The sequence below is a fragment of the Vombatus ursinus genome, unplaced genomic scaffold, assembly GCF_900497805.2.
Source record: "Vombatus ursinus unplaced genomic scaffold, bare-nosed wombat genome assembly UNPS02015175.1, whole genome shotgun sequence".
NCBI classification, from domain to species: domain Eukaryota; kingdom Metazoa; phylum Chordata; class Mammalia; order Diprotodontia; family Vombatidae; genus Vombatus; species Vombatus ursinus.
Window position 1 is genome coordinate 4217616 of NW_020954953.1, and position 22526 is coordinate 4240141.

The following is a 22526-nucleotide window of genomic DNA, read 5'->3' on the forward strand; positions in this document are numbered from 1 at the left end:
GGGAATAAAAATACAAAAGTGAGATATTCCCTGCCTTTAAAGAGTTTACCTTCTAGTAGAAGAAAATAATACACATACCAGAAGGCCAAGGCAGAATATTTTTGTCTGGAAAGTCATGAGGATTGTGAATAGAACTAGAGGGCTTTATACATTTAAAAAGAGACAAATGGGAAATGATACATCTATCTATTGACCCAAGAGTTTAGATCTCCTAAATTATCAGTACTCAAAAAATAGGGTCTGCAGTCCCCTGGGAATGCCCGAGATTCTTCCAGGACATCTGCAACAGCAAAACTATTTTCATAGATGCATAGATGTATCATAAGACGCTATTTACCTCTTTCACCCTCATTCATTCATTGATATGGTTTAAGATTGATTCCACATCACACCTAACCTTTAAGAGATTACCATTTGTCAGATTGTATTGTAGTGTTAAAGGAGAATATGTGCAAATATCTGAAAAGGCTAATACAATACTTCTCCTTTTTCCAACAATACATCTATGAGGCCAGATTTTCTTCATATACTTCAACCAAAACACATCTCAACAGACTAAATGCAGAAGCAGGTAAGAGAATCCAGCTGTTATTGATTAAAGAGATTTGCAAAAATATGTAAAGCAATGCCACTCTTCACACTAAATTTTTTAAAATATAGGTGTTTTTTAAAAAGTATGCTATTTATGTTAAAATGTAATGATTTATCACTATTTTAATGTATTAATAAAGAATTTTAAATTTATCAATTTTAATTTCTAAGACATTAAATATCTATAGATATAATCCACATAAATATAAACTCTTTGGGTCCTCAATAATTTTAAAGAGTGTAATTGGGTTCTGAGACAAAAAATTTGAAAATCTCTGTCCTAAAACATCTTATTTGCAGTATTTGGACCATTTAAAGAAAACAAAATATTTGGTTGGAAAGAAGGGTTTTACTTTAACTAATGTTTTCTGCAATTATGTTTCATCAACTCTCACCCACTTGTTTACTTTTATTATTAATTCCAAAAAGCTTATGACAATCAAGTCATAATTCTGCTGCATTGTTTTGATTGCGTCCCTTGTATTGAATAATTCTCTAAATTTGTCCAGATTTTGGCATTTACATTGCCAACCCATGCAGTGAATATCCATGATGAGAAATATACATTTCTAAAATGTTTCCATCACCCTTGTATTCCCATAAAATTACTTCAGTTCTAACTTGGACTTCAGGTCTTATATATGGGATGAAGGTGTAGGAGATTCTATTTGTGAAGAAGTTTCCTATTTGAAATGTACTTCCAGAACCTGCTATTAAAAGAACTCTAGTTAGTGAACTCTTTTGTAAAGCAGATAGTTATTTTATAATGTGAATATTCATCCTATAACTTATCTCATTTGCAAATTTACATTTTTACACAGTGTAGCATCTGTCATTCTAGCTAGGTGGAATTGTAGCTAGGTAGAGGAGTGAATCCTGGATTTAGTGACAAGAAGAACTGAATTCAAATCCAACCTACAAACCTCACAAGCTATATAACCCAAAGCAAATCAGTTCTCTCAGCCTCAGTTTCCTTATCTGGAAAAATGGGAATAATTACTATAGCACCTATGTCACAGGGTGGTTGTGAGAATCAAGAGAAAACCTACATAAAGAACTTTGTATATCTTAAATGGTGAGTTTATTATTTATTTATTTTAAGTTTAATAGTATTTTAGTCTTTTCTGCAGTTACATGTCAAGAACATTTTTAACATTCATTTTTATAAGATTTTCAGTTCCAAATTTTTCTCTCTCCCTCCGTCCCCTCCCCCCTTCTGAAAATGGTAGGCAGTTTGATATAGTTTATACATGTACTATCATGTAAAATAATTTCTATATTAATCACAGTTGCGAAAAAAGAAACAGATCAGAAAGGAAAAAAATAACATGAGAAAGAAAAAAGTGAAAAAAAATATGCTTTGATCTGCATTCAGAGCCCATCAGTTCCTTAGTCTTTTGTGCTTGGATCATTGTGTTGCTGAGAAGAGCTGAGTCATTCACAGGTGATCAACCCACAATGTTGCTGATACTATGTATAATGTTTTCTTGGTTCTGCTCAATTCACTTTGTATTCGTTTGTACGAGTCTTTTCAGGATTTTCTGAAATCTGCCAGTTTGTGATTTCTTATTGTACAACAGTATTTTAAATGGTAAATTCAAATACTAAATAAATGGTAGCTATTATAGTTATTATTACTTTCCTAGTCCACCACTTACTCTGGCAGGCAGGGTCATCAGAGGCTGGCTATAATTTCTCCCTTCAGGGTTCTAGAGGACTCTCAGGGTATAAGGTATGTGTTTCTAATGCTGTAATTCATAAACCCCCATTGGTATGCTCACCTCAATGAGTATTAATATTAATCAATTAGCCAGAATAATTACCTTTTAGAAGCAGGTATTTACTAAGGTAGTAATAGTTGGTATAAACATACTTCTCAAAGATCTGTGACAAACCCTCCCACAAGTACATGAAGAATCCAGGGAAGAGTGGGTTCAAACTTATAGAACTCATGCGGCAAAAGGAAAAATTCACAACTTGTGCTTATTGGAAACCCTTTTCTCCCTTTATAGGATCCTGAAGTTCACTTTAAGCATGGAGTGACTTTCTGTTGAATTCTTTAATGCTGATTTTCTTTGTTGTATCTATTTGTCTTTGACTCCTAATGCATACAGTACCACTGGTTATAGCTATTCCTGGGATGCTGAAGGAATGTTAATAAGAAATCCAAATCGTTTGACCTTCACATGGTTGAATTCTTTTAAGATGGGAGGAAGAGACAGAGGCTCTGCTCCACCTACTCTTAAAAGATTCCCTCTCAACTGTTCTGCCAGATATTCAAGTGCCAGGTTCTGAACTGACTATTTTATAGAAGATGCACAGGGAGTGACAGGCTATGCACTAGTTTAGTGACTTTATTGGACTGATTCAACAGAGATATTCTCAAATATTTTTCGTTACATGGGATGGCTTTTTGGAAGGGGAAGTGGGAAAGATGTGGGTGGTAAGAAATATAAAAACAATATTAACACATTTTTTAAAACATGTATTTTACTGGTAAAGTTATCAAACTAGAGTACCCTGTTCATTATGGGATGCAGAAGTTGAATGATTGGATAGAGCCCTGGGTCTGGAGTCGGGGAGACACGAGTTTAAATCCAACCTTAAACATTCACTAGCATTTAACCAGTCATTTAACTTCTGTTTGCCTCAGTTTCCTCAACTATAAAATGAAAATAATAATAACATCTACCTCTCAGGGTTGTTGTGAGGAAAAGATGACATAATACCTGTAAAGCATTTAGCACAGTGACTGGCACATAATAGGTGCTATATAAATGCTAGCTGTTCCAGTGCTTAGCACAGTACTGGGCACATAGTAGGTACTTGAAAGACATTTATTGAATTGAAAAATAGAAATATATGTGTGTGTGTATTTGTACATGTTATTCTCAGGTGTGTCCTGAGTTGATAATTCCATTTTTGGTTTCTCAAGAGGGTTGTATTGGCAGAAAGAGCTGGGAAGAAGATAAACTTGAGGTAAAGAGGAAGGAGAAGAAATTTATTAAGGCAATCTGGAGGGCTTTGAACTTCTGAAAACTCCAGAGAATGCAACTTTTAGAGAATTTGGGAAAACTTGAAAAAAAAGTTGACAAGCTGAAGGCAGAAAAATCAATCTAAAGAAGGAAAGGGAACTGAGGAGCAGTATTTAAGGAGAATGAAATGGCTATTGGTCAAGCAAAGTAAGAAATGGAAGAGAAGAACCTATTTAGAGAAGAGAGCCAAGTTGGACATACTTATCAAGATGTTAGAAGTGATAAAAGAGAATAAAGAGAACAAACAAATAAGATGTAGTAAACCAGTGAAGAGATTTAAATTCTAAAGAGAACAAAAGTTAGTTCTTCTATAAAGGGAATAAAAGGAAGTGATGATAAAAGGAAGTGATAAAAGTACATAAACTATCAGGGTAAAGGGAGAACAGGGAGCATGTTTCAGTGACTTCCATCAATCTACAAGCGTTAGTGTTCTGTACCTGTTATGTGCCAGGCACTGAGGTATTAAAGATGCAAAGACAAAATTGAGACTGACTTGTACTCAGCATATATTTCTATTCTTGCCACAACCAAAGCATCTACTTCTTATGCACAAAATACATGCTGGGGACCCTTCAAGAAGAGAAGGTGAAGGGAATCAAGGAATGCCTCTCTACATGATGGGTTTTCAGAGACAAAGTACCCTTTTTAAAAAGATTAAAAAAAACTCAAAAGGACTTCAGTGTGAAAATAAGGAAGAAAAAGAAGCTACACAAAGAGTAAGCCAGACCTGGGTCATAAGGTTGGAGAGATGAAAAAAGTCACAGAGAGAAAGGGAAAAAGAATACTGAATGATTGGAACTAAGAAACAAATTTAAGACTATGAAAAAGTAGCATAGTGGATAGTGGGCCTGGAGTCAGGAAGACCTGAGTTCAAATCCAGCTTTGGACTCTTACTAGTTGTGTGACCATGGGCAAGTCACTTAATCCTGTTTGCCTCAGTTCCTCATCTGTAAAATAAACTAAAGAAAGAAATAACAAACCACTCTAGTATCTTTGCCAAGAAAACTGCAAATGAAATCATGAAGAATCAAATTCAACTGAACAACATGGAAAGGGAAAAGCTCACTGAAAAAAATGCAATTGTGCATCTTCTAAGAAATGATTAAGTGTTTCACAGGTGCTGCCAGTTGGATTATTGAATAAGGATTAGAGGATAAAGAAAAAAGTACCTTTGTTTGGCAACTCCCTGCTGGGAGGAATTGAGGATGTTGAAACCTGTTGTTTCATTACTGTTAAGTAACTCTTAAGAAGAAAATTTCCTCTTTCAATGTAGATGGATAGCAATCAATAATCAATAAACATTACTAAGGGCCTACTCTGTACTAAGTGATATGGATACAAAAAGAAGTGGAAGATAGTCCCTGCCCTCATACAAAGCAAGTTATATATAAGATAAATAGAAAATAATTAACAGAGAGAAGACACTAGAATTAAGAGGAGTGGGAAATGCTTCCTGTAAAAATTGGACTTTGGTTGGGACTTAAAGGAAGCTAGGGAATTCAGTAAGTGAAGTTGGGGAGGGAGAGCATTCCAGGGATGGAGGGCAACCAGAGAAAATACTCAGAACCAAGAGGTGGTTCATGGAACAGAGAGGAGGCCAATGTCACTGGATCAGCGAATACATGTAGTACAACAAGGTGTAAGAAGTCTGGAAAGATAGGAGGGGGCTAGGTTGTAAAAGGTCTTTAATGTAAGCAGAGTATTTTGTATTTGATCCTGAAGGTGATATGGAGTTATTGGGTAGGGTAGTGACATGCACCTTAGGAAAATGACTTTAGTGGCTAAGTGGAAGATAAGGTAGAGTGGGGAGAGACTAGAGGCAGGTAGGCCCACCAGCAGGCTGTTGCAGTAGTCCAAGTGTGAGATGATGAGGACCAACACTAGAGTGATGATAGAAAGGAGAGAAAAGTTCACTTTTGAAAGATGTTGCAGAATTAAAATCAATAGGCCTTGGCAACAGCTTAGCTATGGGGTTGGGAGGCAGGGATGAGAGATAATGAGATATCAAAGATAACTCCCAGGTTGTGAACCTGAAGGACTGAGAGGATGGTGATGCCCTCTACAGTAATAGGGAAGGTAGGAGTTATGAAAAATTTAAGGGGAAAGATAATGAGTTTTGTGTCTATTCCACAACTTATGGTCTTTGGGAATTGACAGGGGCACTTTAGAGAGTAAGTGATTTGTCTAGTATCTAACAGTCAAAATTTATCAGAGGCAAAATTTAAACACAGGTCATATATATCCCAAGGCCAACTTCCTATCCACTAGTTCCAGGAGTGAGCGACTTGTGGCCTCAAGGCCACATGTGACCCTCTAGGTCCTCAAATGTGGCCCTTTGACTGAATCCAAACTTCACAGAACAAATCCCCTTAATAAAAGGATTTATTCTGTAAAACTTGGACTCAAAAGACCACACTCAAGGACCTAAAAGATCACTGGTTCCCTACCCCTGCACTAGTCCATACTGATTAAAAACAACAGAAAGGTCTGTTGTCTTCACAGAGTACATATCCAAGATAGAAAGGACAAACTGAGATTTTTTTCAAAATGGATAATTAATAACCATTTCCAGTGACTCACATTGTCATAAATGATACTACCAGAAGGATCCTACAAAATTGCCACAGATTACAATCTTGGACAAGAAACTTAAAGAATATAGGGTCAAAAAGAAGATGGTGTCTGACAATATAAATTTGATTTCTGAACGCAGATTAAAATGAAGGAATGTCATGCGCTTGACCAAGGATGGAGCGTACCTAACAGTTTGGCAAAAATGATCTGTCTGGCATCTTGCAAATCTAATCAAAAGAGCTTTAAACCACAAAAGAATGATGAAGTAAATAAACTGCCAAAGTATAACACAGAGAAATGCTGCAATGTAGGAAAAATTGTTACTGAAATACTAAGAAGATCACAGCAGAAAAATTGTGTGTTAATATGAGGACATTCAAGAATCCATGGAGGAAGCATGGTGGAAAGCGTTTGGGTAAAGATCAATGAAAGGGGAAACAAGCAGTTTTGTCATTGGACATACTATAGACCACCTAGATAGAAAGTAGAAGCAAATGAGGAGTCTAGTATCTAGATCAAAAACCTGGCACAGATAGATGATGTAGCAGTGAAAACAAATTTTATTTACCCCCAAGACATTAGTGGGAACTCTTCTTGCCTAAAGCAGAGCAGTTAATAACTTCTTAATGTTCCTTAATGATAATTTCATCCCTAAAAATGATGGAAGGACTAAGAATTCCACTCTGATTATTGTCAGCAAGAAAGAATTGGTTACTGGTGGAGAAATGATGGTAACCCTATGGGGTAGTGACCAGTCACTCCTACAGTTTGAAACAAAGGAGAGAGAGGAGAGCTGGGCACGATCTGATATGCACCCTAGATTTTAGGAGAGTACTTTTGAAAAGGTTCAGAGGGAAAAAAATAAATCCCATGGTCTAAAATTTCTAGAGGGAAGTCAATTCAGGAGGGACAGGAAATTCTCAAGAACAAATTTTGAAGACACAAAGAATATTTCAATGACTAGGAAAAGGAGGAGTTGGCTAAACGAACAACTGGATTTGTGGAGAATTCACCAATCAAATTGACTTTTAAAGGCACATAAAGAAGTCAGAAATAAGGCAAACTACAGTTGATGAACAGAGAAGAATGCTATAATCTTCTAAGAATAGAGTCTAGAGTTCTAAAGTTCAGAATCAGCTTAGACTGGCAAGAAAAGCTGACAAAAATGTCAGGTTTTTTTTAAAATATATGTGAAGAAAAAGAGAAGGCTCAAAAATGAATAGGTACCTCACTCAGGGTGGCACATTGACGATAACAAACCATAGAAAGAAATGCAATTCCCTGATATCTGTTTTATTTCTTTTTCCCTTGCCGAGGAGAATGATGGATAGAAATGGTAGAACAACAACAACAAATGGTAAACTTGGAGTTAATGCTCAAGATAACTAAAGAGATAGTCAGAATATATTTATCTGTCTGAGTTCAAGTCACTGGGACCAGATAAGCTACATTCTTAGGTTCTAAAAGAACTGGCAGGTATGATTTCTGAACTACCAGTATTGGTATTTGAAAGAGGTAACAAAGGACTGGAAAAGAGTTCACATCTTGATTTTCTTTCTTTGGCAAGGCAATCAGGGTTAAGTGACTTGTCCAGGGTCACACAGCTAATAAGTGTCAATTGTCTGAGGCCAGATTTGAACTCTGGTCCTTCAGACTCCAGGACTGGTGCTCTATCCACTGTGCCAACCAGCTGTCTCTTATGTCAATTTTCAAAAAAAAGGAGAGGAATGGAACTTGTCAACTATGATTCAGTGAACTTAATTCATGGTGAAATTTTTAATTGGATTATTCAAGAAAGGTTAGTGATTGTCTAGAAATAGCATTGTTTCATCGTGTATAGGTCATGAGGTCATGCTGGACTAACTTTATTTTATTTTTTTCATAGGGTTACTAAACTGTTAGCTAAGCCAAGGGGAATGTTGCAGATAGAGTTTACCCAACAGTTATCTTACCCTATAGTTTACCATACCTTTGTGATTCTGTGAATAATGTGACATGGTAGACCAGAAAAAAAAAAAAAAGATGAACTTGGGCTACATCGAGGGAAATATATTTTTCAAAAATAAGAAGTTCATAGTTCCACTGTACTCTGCCCCTTTCAGGCAATATCTAGAGTATTGTGTTCAGTTCTAGGCATTATATTTTTATACAGTACTTTGGTAAGATGGAGAACCTCCATCTGAGGGCAACCACATGGTGAAAGATTTCAAGTTCATGCCATCTGAATCTAGGAAAGAGAAGACTCATGGGAGGATATGATTGTTATCTTCAATACTTGAAAAGTTTCATACAGAAGGGGAACTAACCTCGTTGTGCTTGTCCCCAAAAGTCAAAAGTAGCAGAAATGGGTAGAAGTTACGCAGCAACAGATTTAGGTTTGATATAAGGGACAAACTTCCGCAAATTAGAGCTATCCAAAAGTAGAATCATCCTGTAGAGGAAGTAGGTTCCACAACAGGGGAAGTCTCCTATCAAAGGCTGGATGGCCATGTGAGGGGTTTGTTGTATAGGGGACTTTTTATTGGTTATATGTTGGACTAAATGGCCCTTGAGCTCTCTTTCAATGTTGAAATTCTGTGAGTCTCTGATTCAATGTGTGTGGGGGTGGGAGTTAGAGGAAGCAGGAGGAGGGATGGGTAATGTTCTATAATATGAGTACCTGCCGTATGTTCAGTATTCAATGCAAGAAAACCCTACATTCAACACTCCTGTCCTTTCAGGTGTGAAATATTTAATTTAGCAAAGCAATGAGCAAAGATACAGTCCCCAAATTGAGGTTACTTTCTCACCTAAAATAAAGATCTTCATTTACATTGAACTTTCGCCAGACCCTCAGGAGAATGTGGGACATTATCTTGCAGTTAGCCTTGAACTGTAACTGTACCAGAAATGCAAACTAGTTCTTGCCTCTTTCAACAGTTTTACTATGTTAGTGCTGTATTAGAACCACAGAAAAGAAAATAATGGGATGGCTTTTGTAAACTTTGCAAAAGATTTTCACTATTAATAGAAGCTTTGTTCTTAGTTTTTGGTATTTGCTTCTGTCTTAATAGAAGTAAGATAAGAGTATAAGAGAGGGTAGTAAATAGAAAGAGAAGAGGAAGAACATTGTCTTTTGGTAGCGGTGGTGCTTGTTATGGTTTATTAAAACAACGATTTTAAGTTTATTTTCTTTCAGTTGCCTGGGGAAGAGTCAGATGTAGGAGATGAGTGGAGTATAAGAAGGTAGGAGACCAGGAGAGAAGCAGGGCAGTGATGTTTCTCATCATTTTATGGGCTTGAATTAGCAAAATTAGGAATCCATAGTCTATTTTCTCCTGGGTACCATGGCTACACTTTGGGAAAGCTAAGTCAAAGAGAACATGGAATGCTTTCATAATTAGTTATGTTTTTTTCATCAGAAAGATAATTCTATATTTAAACAACAAAGTATAAGCACAATCAGCAATTTATCAAATATTACATTAAAGAGGATGAAAATCTAGTTAAAAGAATCCAAACTTGGTGTTTTTTCTATTATATCAAGAGAAAACTTAATAGAAAAGAGAGATCACATCTAACTAGGAAAATTAAGGAAGATTTTGTGGAAAAGTTGGAATCTGATTTGGACATAAAGGATGGGTATAATTTCGACATGTAAATGCGTCTCAGGAAGGCATTCCTGGTAAAGTATAGTATGAGTTAAAGAACAAGTAAAAAAGCTCAGAACAGGGTTTTGACAACTCAGAGACAGAGAGAGGTAGGTCCTAAATTTACATGTGCTATTTTACATCTTGAAATAGTAATGTACCTTGATATACTTTCAGATTAAATTTGCAGCTATATTAGAAAAGAAAGTGATGAACTGGTAATTTTATTTACAAAGCTAATTGAAGCAGATACTTAGGAAAGGAACCATGTCTTACTCATTTTTTTATTCCCAGTGCCTAACAAAATGCCTTGCACATGGTAAACACTCAATAAATATTTGTTGAATGAATTGTTTGTTGAATCCAACAGGTTAATAATGGATATGTTTGCTAATCTCTTATTAGGAAGATAACTATCATTGCCAAATACAGCTGACATTTAAATAGTCAACTCAGGCAAATGATAAATTCTGCATATTTAATTTAAGAACTTGAGATGAATATTATAACAAATGGAGAGTATATATACGTATATATATATATGTGTGTGTATTTATCTTCCTGTATATGCACATGCATGTATATGTATGCATTTATATGAGTATATAATTATTAAGTCTTTACGTTTTAAAACAGGCAGTTATAGATTCATCTAAGACATATGCCCCATCATGAAAGATGTCTATATAGAGGATAGTTAAAAAGGTTTTTCTATTGATGACAAATTTCTAAAAATGTTCTTATTTGCTGGTGTCATCCTAACTGCTTTGAGCCCTAGAACACTAAAAAATCTCTTTAGTGAAGTTTATACAATGCAAAAGAAATTAGCCTAATCATTCCCTTTGGAAAATGGTGAATGAAAGGCTTATGGTCATATTATAACATCCAGTTGAATAGATAGCCCAATAAATTAGTCAAGCTGTATATATTAGATAAGTGTCAAAGATAAGCAATGAATGAGGTTTAGGATTATGTAAGAAGAGATTGGGCTGGACCATGTTTGGGGAATCCCAAACTGTACACTATTATAAAAGTCTGTCTCTTTTATATTCTTCCAGGGAAGTTGTATTGGTATAAATCACGAGTCATAGTGATACTAGAAGAATCAGAATTGCAGAATTACACATTGACCTCACCAAAAAGCAATAGACAGTTACATGGTAGTCATAAGTAGGCTACTATATATTGCCAATAATGACTGGCACACAAGAAGTAGCATAAAGGACATTATTGAGAGTAAATATGACCAGACAAGGAAGTAAACCAATAACATATTGAGAATAAGAGACAGACAGCTCTGGAATATAACAATAATCAGAGAAATGTATATGTGTTACATATATCTTCTAGGGTAGATTTATGGAAAGTTATAGACAAAAATTGCATAGGAAGAAAAGGTATGAAGACATGATGCTCTGTATTTATGGGAGAAGTGCTGATGGTGAAATCATGGATCCCTCAAAGTATCAGGTTACAATTATGAAATATTATTTTTGTAAAGAAAACTTTAGTACATCAGTATGAAAAAGTTTATATATTAAATTGTACTACTAAATTAATCTTTCATTTCCCCACCTATTTATTACTAGATTGTAAAAGGGAGGAAAAAGACATTGCTGCTTTTTCAATTCCCAAATGATTCATTAGTTTAAAATGAATTAGTCCTAAGGAAGAAACCACTATTTTAATGCATACAGAAGAAGGTTCTCTTATTAAAATGAAGCAGTAGGGACAAAAATTTTTTGAAAGAATTAAAAGTGCTAGAGAAACATATACTATTAAAAGCTGAATGGTCAACATCTGCTCGTTAATTAGGGTATTTATTGACTTCAACTATCTCACTAATGTGGAGGGTTTTCTTTAGCACCTCTCTCACCAGCAAACATAATTTCTTAGGCCTGAAATTCATTTTAGTAACTAATAATAAAAATTGCTGAATTTCCACACTTTAGCTAACTCTTCTTCAGCAGCAAAGAAATTGACTCAGGTAACAATAACAATGATCAAAACTATTATTAATATAGGATCTCCCAAAAGTTTCAGTTTAGTTTTTAGCTATTAAAGCTTAAACTTAACCTTTTTGGGACATCTTGTATGGTTTTTTTTTTAATTTAAAAAAATCTTTCCTAAGTTGTCTCTGCTTGATCCTCACAACAACCATGGGAAGTAGGTATTAGGATGGATGTTATTGTGTTATAGGGGAGGAAACTGAATATCAGAGAAATTAAACTATTTGCTGAAGGTTATTCAGCTAGTTAACATTGGACCTGGGTCTTGAAAAGAGCTCTTCTGATTCCAAACCTAGTGCTGAATATTAAAAAATATCAGCCAGAGAAGAAGCTGGGAATGGTGTATAGCCAGTTATGCCTTATTTATAAAACATTTTTTAAGATTATATGAGCCTATCTTCTAATGAGCTATATAAATAGGAGCTATAATCTCTGTTCTATAATTATATCCTTAAGCTTTCAGAGAGTTGAAAAAGAACTTATCTATACCATCTTCCCTCTCCATAAAAGACTCCCCTTTATGTATTTCCCAACAAGTGGTCATAAATCTTCTAGTTGAATACTCTCCATGACAAAGAAGTTGAGTCAACAAGCATTTAAGGGCCTTCTATGAACTGTGTTAAACTCTGGTCATACAAAGAAAGGGGAAAATATCCCTACCTTCGAGGAGTTCACGATCTACTAGAGAACAGAAAATTAACTCAATAACTAAAGACACAATCCTACTGCAGGACCTTTATGATACAAAACTTTTCCTTAAATTGAGCCAAAATATATCTCCTTACAACTTCTATTTACTGGTTGAAGTTTTACCCCCTGAAACAACATAGAATAAATTTAATACCTTTTTCACATGAAGGAAGCAGCAAGAGGTCTTACTGCTTCTTTCTGGAGCCTGATTCTGACCAAAAGGAAGGAATTCATTGACTGAAGTAGAATCTATGGAATGATGAAACAATGATGAAGTAGAAATCAAAAAGTGATTTCTCAGAGTCCATAAAAGAGAAGTAGAGGAGATCCTGGCACATGGTCTGATGTGCATCCTCAATTTTGACAGAACAAATTTCAAAAGACTCAGAAAAAGGATAGATAACATCAAATGATCTAATATTTTGAAGGATTGGTCAGCCCAAGAGGAATTCAAAGCTCTTAAGAATGATTTTTTGAAGATGGAAGCAGAATTGATTCTAATGAGGAAGAAAAAAATAAGTGCCTAAAGAGACTGATATAATTACCATGCTATTGCTTAACAAACTTTAAAAGATATGGATAGAAGACAAACTCAGAGCAAGTAACAGAAAATGCATTTTAAAATGCACTTAAAAAAGCATTCTCCAATAAGAATTGTATCTAGTGCTAAAGTAGAAAATGAGCCAAGTGTGGAGATGAATGTTAAAAACAACAAAAAGTATATTTTGGGAAGAATGTATTACCAAACAAGAGATAGAGAATATTACAAAATGCAAAATAGATAATTCTGATTACATTAAATTGAAATGTTTTTGTACAAACAAAGCCAATACAACTAAGATTAGGAGGGAAGCAGAAGACTTGGAGAGAATTTTACAATCATTGTCTCTAATACAGGACTCATTGCTAAAAATATAGAGAAATGAGTCAAATTTATAAGAATACAAGTCATTCCCCAATTGATAAATGGTCAAAGGATATAAACAGGCAGTTTTCAGATTAAGAAAGTAAAGCTATTTATAGTCATATGAAAAAATGCTCTAAATCACTATTGGTTGGAAAAATGCAAATCAAAACAAGTCTGAGGTACCACATCACACCTCTCAGATTGGCTAACATGACAAAACAGGAAAATAAGAAATCCTGGAGAAGATGTGGGGAAATTGGAACACTAATGCATTGTTGGTGGAGTTGTGAACTGATCCAACCATTCTGGAAAGCAGTTTGAAACTATGCCCAAAGGGCTACAAAAATGTACATACCCTTTGACCCAGCAATGCTACTTCTAGGTCTATATCCCAAAGAGATCATATAAATGGGAAAAGGACCCCTACAAAAATATTCATAGCAGCTCTTTCTGTGGTGGCAAAGAATTGGAAATTGAGGGGATGCCCATCAGCTGCGGAATGGCTGAACAAGCTGTGGTATATGAATGCAATAGAATACTATTGTGCTACAAGAAATAATGAGCAGGCCAACTTCAGCAAAATGTGGAAAGACTTAAATGAACTGATGCTGAGTGAAGTGAGCAGAACCAAAGAACATTGTACACAGTAACAACCATAATGTGTGATGATTAACTTTGACAGACTCATCTCCTCTCAGCAGTACAAGGATCTAAGACAACTCCAAAGGACTCTTGATGGAAAATGCTGTCCACATCCAGAAAAAGAACTATAGAGTCTGAAGGCAGATTGAAGCACATTATTTGATCTCTCTTTTTTGTTTGTTTCTTCTTTCTCATGGTTTCTCTCATTGCTTCTAATTCTTCTTTACAACATGATTAATGTGAAAATAGGTTTAATATGAATGTATATGTACAGCCTACATCAGATTGCATGCCATCTTGGAATGGGGAGAAGAGAGAAATGGGAAGAAAATTTGGAACTCAAAATCTCATGGAAATGAATGTTGAAAACTAAAAATAAATAATTTTTTTTTAAAAGTATAGTTTGGGAGAGGGGCTGTGGCCCAGTCGAGAAAGGTTTGATGGAGAAGATAGCATTTGAGCTGAGCTTTGCAGAAAATTGGGATCCTAAGAAGACAGGGTGAGAAAAAAGTATCTTCTAGGTATAGGGGACAGACAATATCTATGACATGGTAAAACTTGCAAAAATTTTTTTTTCTTATTTTTTTTTTTAGGCAGTTGGGGTTAAGTGACTTGCCCAGGGTCACACAGCTAGTAAGTGTCAAGTGTTTGGTCTGAGGCTGGATTTGAACTCAGGTCCTCCTGACTTCAGGGCTGGTACTCTATCCACTGAAGCACCTAACTGCCCTCCCTTTTTTTCTTTTTAAATAATATTTTTTTTCCCAATTACATGTAAAGACAATTTTAACATTCAATTTTAAAAATTTTCCAATTTTTCTCCTTCTCTCTCTCAGACATAACTGAAATGGGTGAATAATGAAAATGATCATATAAGAATCATGCCATGAATAGAGTAATAATAATAATAATACATAGGATTTATATAGCACTTTACAAATATTACTACACTTTAGTCTCATAACAACCTTGGGAAGCAGGTGCTATTATTCTCCTCATTTTTATAGATGAAGAAATGGAGGTAGAGAGAGGTTAAGTGACTTGCCCAGGGTCACACAACTAGTAAGTGTCTGAGGCTAGATTTGAATTCAGGTCTTCCCGACTCCAGGCCTAGTACTCTATCCACTGTACCACCTAGTTGCCTTTATTATCAGGCTAATTCAAGCACTAAATCACACTTTACAAAAGGCATGGCCCAGTGATACATGTCAGTTGTGCTTTCTAACATAGGAAAAAAATTATCTCTAGCTAACTAGTACTAAATTCTCTGAGTTTACATATATTCTGACATATACTATCTGCCCTATCCATCTCCCGCTGTCATGAAGCTTGTGCTTGCCTACATAGATTCTTTTGTCTTAACTCCCAGTCCATCAGGCTAGGCCTCCAGTTCAAGATACACGAGATGAACAGTTTTGTTAGCAAGGGACATTAGAACTATCCAAGGACAGAGCTATCAGGAGGATTGTTCATATCTCTGAAGGCCATATCCAAACTTTGCTCCTGTGAAGAAACCAATACTTCTCACTAATATTATAGGCCTTCTTTTTATAAAAGCAAGCAGAAGGCAAGATTGCCCTGAGAGTTTGTATATACTGAGAGATAAACTGTTGTGTGGGATGCAGTAACTTTCGAATGAAACGAGGGGGTTAGTTTCTTGTGCCAGTCAAGACTCCTATTCGCCAAGCAAATAAATGCAGAAAATAAGCAAGCTTGACAGATGCCCAGGCAGTCAATAGAACCGAGAAAAGTATCTTTATAAAGAAAAGGGAGGAATCGCAACTCATATTGTGAATGGTGCTGGCTGCTGACATGTTGCTGGCACCTGGAGGAAATCGCTTTTATTGGGTGTCAGCTCAAGAAGAAGAAAAGAAAGGAAGAGAGCTCAAAAAAAAAAATATTAGCTGAGCGAGCACAAGGAAAAAGATCAATAACTCTCTCTGATGTTTTTTGGCAAATTGGCCTGGAAAGCACTGAAGCCTCCACAGACTAATGATTTTGGCACCTCTCTACTATGTAAGAGGTTTAAGGCCAGAAAATGCACTTAGAGAATTTGGTAGGGCAATTAGTTTGACAATAGAGACTAAAGAAGCAGGGGTCTGACTAGCCAAGCTATTGTCCCTTGGTAGCTATATGTCTACTAATCCGATTTTTTCATGCAAGATTTTTCTCTTTGGGGGTATTAGCCCCTCTGGTTAGTACACAGTGCTAATAAGGCTCCAGCTATGTGTTCAGTCTCCATTTGTATCAGCTAGTTGTTTCTTCAGAAAACCAATTCCAGAAATAGGCTCAATGGTCAACCAGACTGTACGTACCCTTTGACCCAGCAATACCACTACTACATCTGTATCCCCAAGAGATCATAAAAATGGGAAAAGGAGCCACATGTAAAAAATATTTACAGCAGCTCTTTTTGTGGTAGCAAAGAATTGGAAATTGAGGGGATGCCCATCAACTGGGAAATGGCCGAACAAGTTGTAGTATATGATTATGATGGTAAACTATTATACAATAAGAAATGATAGCAGGATATTTTCAGAAAAACCTGGAAAGACTTACATGAACTGATGCTGAGTGAAGTGAGCAGAACCAGTAGAACATTGTACACAGTAACAGCCATAACGTGCAATGATTAACTTTGACAGACTCATCTCCTCTCAGCAATACAATGATCCAAGACAATTTCAAGACTCATGATGGAAAATGCTATCCACATCCAGAGAAAGAACTATGGAGTCTGAATGCAGATCCAAAGCATACTGTTTTCACTTTTTTGTTTGTTTTTTGTGGCTTTTCCCTTTTGTTCTGTTTCTTCTTTCACAACATGACTAATGTGGAAATATGATTGCCCATGTATAATCTCTATCAGATTGCTTGCCATTTTGGGGAGCAAAAATGGAAGGAAAGGAGAGAAAAAAATTTGGCACTCAAAATTTTATAAAAATGAATATTGAAAAACTATCTTTACATGTATTTGGAAAAATAAAATACTATTTACTAAATAAAATAAAAAATAAAAATAGAATATGTTAAAAAATAAAATATAAAACCTTAAAAAAGAAAAGAAAAGAAAACCAATTCCAGAGCCACAGACTACACTGCTAACCCTGAACAGATGTTTTGAAACTGTGTGAGAAAATGTGTCATAAGGAGCAGAAGATGAGGAAGATGGGGAGGAAGACAAGGAACAAACCTTTAGTTGAATCAGTGATTCTGTGACTCTGGATTTTGGTCAGAGTGGGCATTCCCTCCACTGATATAGTTACTCCCCTCTACAACTCAGTCAGTGACCTCAAAGGCATTTCCCTGCATCTACTCTAGCTATGAACTTTTCCAAATTTAGCTGGGATGATACTTGGACAACGCACCTTAGATCTCTACTTGGAGGCTTGGAAGAACTTGTCAGAGCTTATGCTTAAAAACCCAGAGCATTTCCCACGCCATGACAAGCATCAGAGCAGGATTTAAAACAAACAAATAAGCAAACTAAAAACCACAAATGTCTATTCTACTGGCACATTAACAATAGTCATATTTTAATAAATGAATAACATTTCTTTTTTATTTTTTAAATATATTTCACTGATATATTTTGATTTATATCACCTTTATTCTCCCCCTCTCCATAACCCTTTGCTCACTCCTCCCAGAGAAAAAAATAGGAAAAATCAGAAAAAACTGATCAATACATCAAAAAAAAACCTCTGATATTATATGGAATATACCCTTGGAGATATATATCTCATTCTTATTAAACATGCTTATAAGGCCTTAATTCCATTTATTACAACTTCTCTTTGTATCTCCCAGGATCTTCTGTCCTGTTATCAATCAAACCCAAAGCAAGAAACAAATTGGAGGCTGAACATAGTACGTAGGTATGTCTTTCAAAAACTATACTGTAAATAAAACTGTTGATTGATAAGAAACATACTCAAGGGCATATTGATGAATTTGATTGTGTTCTGATAAACATTTTAATGACGATAATGCTAAAGATGGGTAAGTGCTGAATAAAAATTCTTGGTTAAAAATTAATTTCTTAAAAATATATCAATATTAATATTACACACAATACCAATGTTACAATGTAACAATACTATAATAATATAGTGACACTAAGGAAAAAAATAATTTATTTTTAAATACAAAATAAATTTTAGCATATATTTTCTTTCATGTTTGAATGGGGGTACAAGAAGGTTTAAGGAAAGCTGAGGGGTTCAGGGTTGGAAAGATGGGCTTACATAATTGCTATGGTTGAAACAGTCATCACTTTCAACCAGATCAATTGATAATCCTTCCTGGCCTTTGTGAGACTTGTCCTCAGAGAGCAGATATACCTTCCACTAAACCCATCATCCATCTTAGAGCCTTATCAACTCCTGAGCATCTGCCAAAGCACACACTCTGTTGGCATTGCCTTCAAGAACCTAAAACCATCTTCATGTGACTGTGAAGTGTCTTAGAAATACCTTATTTGTGACATTTCCTTACAAATGCAGAAACGGATTCCTTAAAGTAAAGTACCAGAGTATCTTTGCTGATTTGTTTTTAAATCATAAATTTGCATGTTTTATTAAGCTTTATGTCAAGATGGAAGATAAATTTATAAGGGTGAAGATGAGAAAGCAATGAATTAATATCTATAATTTGCAACTAGGAAAATATCTTGGAATCCTTCCGACATTACCTTCCATTTGAACTATTTAGCTGTGGCTTATCTACATAATAGCCCTAGACTTCTCTTCCTCACCTTGTTGTACATATAGACCTCAGTGTTGTTTTGGTGGAAAGAGAATAAATGGATGCATGGATTGATGGATGGCCATTTAGTGCTTATCAGCAGCCAAGAACTCTGCTAGGCAATAGGTACACAAAATAATGACAGTCTTTGCCCTCAGGGAGCTTACACTCTATCAGGGGGAGAGGAATCTTGTAAGTAGAGGTAGCCAGAAAGGGGTATTTTAAGTTAGGAAGTAATTGAAATGGTGAATGAAGTCATAGGGGAGCAGATTGGCATGTCCTTTCCAATAGCAATGTAAGTACTGCTGCTATCACCATAACCTGGATTTGAAATTGTGACTTACTTCTATTTGGGATCTCAAGGAATAGAGATATATTCATCCTCACCTCTAGTTTGAATACAGGATGTATTAATAGCAGTGGAGCACTCTTTCACAAAAAAAAAAAAAAAGACACAAGACATGGCCATTCTATTACTCTTGGCCTCACTCTTGTTCTTATTCTGGGAAATGAAACTGTACATATAAACCCGTCCCAGGAAATCAACAATGCCCAAAACTGCAGACAAATTGGTGGCCTGGGGTGCTTAGGGATAGCAATTTTTCATATTCAGGAGGACCAAAGCACCTGCAACTTTTTACAAGCCTCCGAATACACCAATCATAATGATACCAGATGAGAATAAACAGAGGAGTTGCTGGGATTACTTTGGTGTCAAAAGCTATGCTTATGGAGTCATTTGGTTATTCTATTTCTCTCTACCTCTTCCCTCAAAAAAGCTTAGTCTAAGCAGCCTGAATCAGTTTGTTACTTTTCAAAATAGGCATGCATACACATATGCACACATGCAAACTTTTATTCTAACAACTCTGTGAACTAAATAGGGAAGGTAGTAGTACCAATTTTAAATATGAAAAAATTGAGGCCCAGAAAGGTCAGGAATTTGACAACAGTGATTTAATAGTTAGTGGCAGGCCTAGCACTAGATAACTATCTCATCTGATTTATAGTCCAGTTCAGCTCAATTCAACTGAAGAAGGCTTTAGTAAATGTTTTTAATGTTTCAGACATTATACTAGGTTCTTTAGTTATAAAGACAAAAGCATGACAGTACCTACCTGAAAGGAGCTAATATTCTATTAGAAAGAAACAAATCATACATAGAAAATTCAATACAAAATACATACTGAGAGATGTCTGGGATGAGAGCACTTTCCATAGAACATTTGCTAACACCTCTGCTATCATTCAATTAGAGGTATATTAATTTTGTCATTGTTTTTGGTTTGTTTGTTTTTGTGAGGCAATTGGGGTTAAGTGACTTGCACAGGGTCACACAGCTAGTAAGTGTCAAATGTCTGAGGCCAGATTTGAACTCAGGTCCTCCTGACTCCAGGGTCGGTGCTCTATCCACTGCACCACCTAGCTGCCCCATTAGAGATATATTAGAAGATAATAATGAAACTGTACCATAGAATATAGAATTCTGTGAACCTACAATCTATATGAATAATTTGATTTTGTATGTTCTTTACATTGAGATCTTTAATAATTCTCACAATTTGCTTTCAGTACTTGAAAAATGTCCCCAAATCAACTACCGTCTCTATCTGAACTTACACTTTAATTTTTTAAAATTCTGCCTTCAAATATTGATGCAATGCATATAATGGCCATAGCATGGAAACAAATCCAAAAAAGATAGATGTAGGTCAGTGGAAACAAAATCCTGTGCTATGGAGTGGAGGGATAGTATCACCATCTTCAAATATCTGAAGGATGTGTGAAGTGGGCAAAGGAACACTGTATTTAAAAATCAGAGGATTGGGCTTCAAATCTTACCTGCTCTATTTCCTGAGGCTATATGACCTTGGCCAACACTCAACATCCTCCGGGCTCTTTTCCTTTATTTGTAAAATGAGAGAGTTGATCTAAATAATCACTCACTTCCCATTCAGTTCTAAATGCTAGGTCCCAGTTCCACAGCTTAATAACTTATTATAATTTCTCATCTGCCAAGTCAACACTGCATTCCTGACGGCATAGTACATGTCATAAATGATAGTAATATTGGTAAATAAGCTTGATTATTCCACTCTTGCTGAGTCACAATGCGCTGATAAGAGTGATTTTCAAAATACATGTACTCCAGGTATGATTTCCTAAGTGAACTGCTACAGATTTTTTTCTAGGTATAACATTTCCACATAGACAAATCAAAACAAACATTGAACATTGATCTGTTTGGGTGATTGTCAGTATATAATTAACATTTTTAAAGAGGCTAAAAAAATATTGTCCTTAATTCCAAGACTTAAAAAGTCAAGCGGGTGAGAGGGAAGACATGAAAGGAAAAACAAAGTAGAAAATCCCTCACCTGTGGGCTGAGGCCAAGTATGAAGCAGATAACTTTCCAGAGATCAAAAACCGGGAGTTATAATAGAAGTGTGTCTGAAATCACATGCAATGCTCTAATGTGACGGATTAGATGATTTTAAACACAACAAATTTGAATGAATTGTTGGGGAAGGGAGAGTTGTCTCTCGGACTGTAGCATATTTTGGGGCCTTTTATTTCTTGTTTTGATTTTGGTTTTTGAGGGGGAGGGGTACTCTTTGCACTTTGAAGTTCTGGCCAACCCATTGTTACAGCAAGTTTCCCAGGCTGGCAAGAAACTACAATTTTCTAAAAGCCTGTCCCTAAATTATTCCATATGTTCCTCAGTTCCACTGGGGAGACCCCATTTTCTGGGACAGGTGAAGCCATATCTCAAGTACTCCTTGAAATGGACAGAGCTGATGGCCCTTAAAGAAGACTCATCTGGTGCATCTTTAATTTCTCAGCTGTGCCACTTCAGTGAACTCACTAGAAAAATGCAGAAGTGGCCCATTGTTACAACTCAGAAGAAGGAAAATAACTCCAATATGCTGCTTATAAAAATTTTAAAGCAGCCATGAGATCTTTTTGCCTAAACCCTAATTCCCTGGCACAAGCTTTGTGATCCTGTGGGGACACTCTCTTTAGGACTTGTTGCTTCCACATTCAATGTTATTAGTGGCAAACCGTTAGGCCAACGGTAATGCCCTGTTTCTTTTGTTCTTGGAGGAAACATCTGTTCCTTTGTCAGGGAGTGCATGCCAAAAACTCGGTGATTATAAAGCGGGGAGCCCTTTGGGGAGTACAAGCCCTTCACCAGGCAGCCTTGAGCACACACTATGAAAAAATAGTCCAGCTCCTACCCACTGAAGCCTCTTGAAAGTGGGAGAGAATTATTGTCCAGCCTTTGTACCCCAGAAAGTATATTGGGTTTCCTCCTCACTGCTGTTTCCTACTCTCTAACAACTGGGCAGGGCAGGGCTGGACAATATCACACAAATCCCTCCTTTCAAAAATGAGGGGGGTTTGTGTTTTGTTTTGCTTTGGGGGGGTAGGAAGTGATACTGAATTACTGATAAGGCACATCATTTTGTCTCAAACCTTATGCAGGGGGCCCCAAAAGTCTTTTTGTTGATAACGTTAAACCGCACTAAAACTTTTGGCACACACTGTATATCTAACTCCAGCAAAGGTTTCTTAATGACCAGAATTATTTAATCTCTCCAAATCTGTTTCTTTATTGGGAAAATGAGAGGACTCAACTAGATGATCTCTGAAGTCTGATTCAGATCTAAGTCTTACATTTCTATGACAAACATTGCTCTGAAAC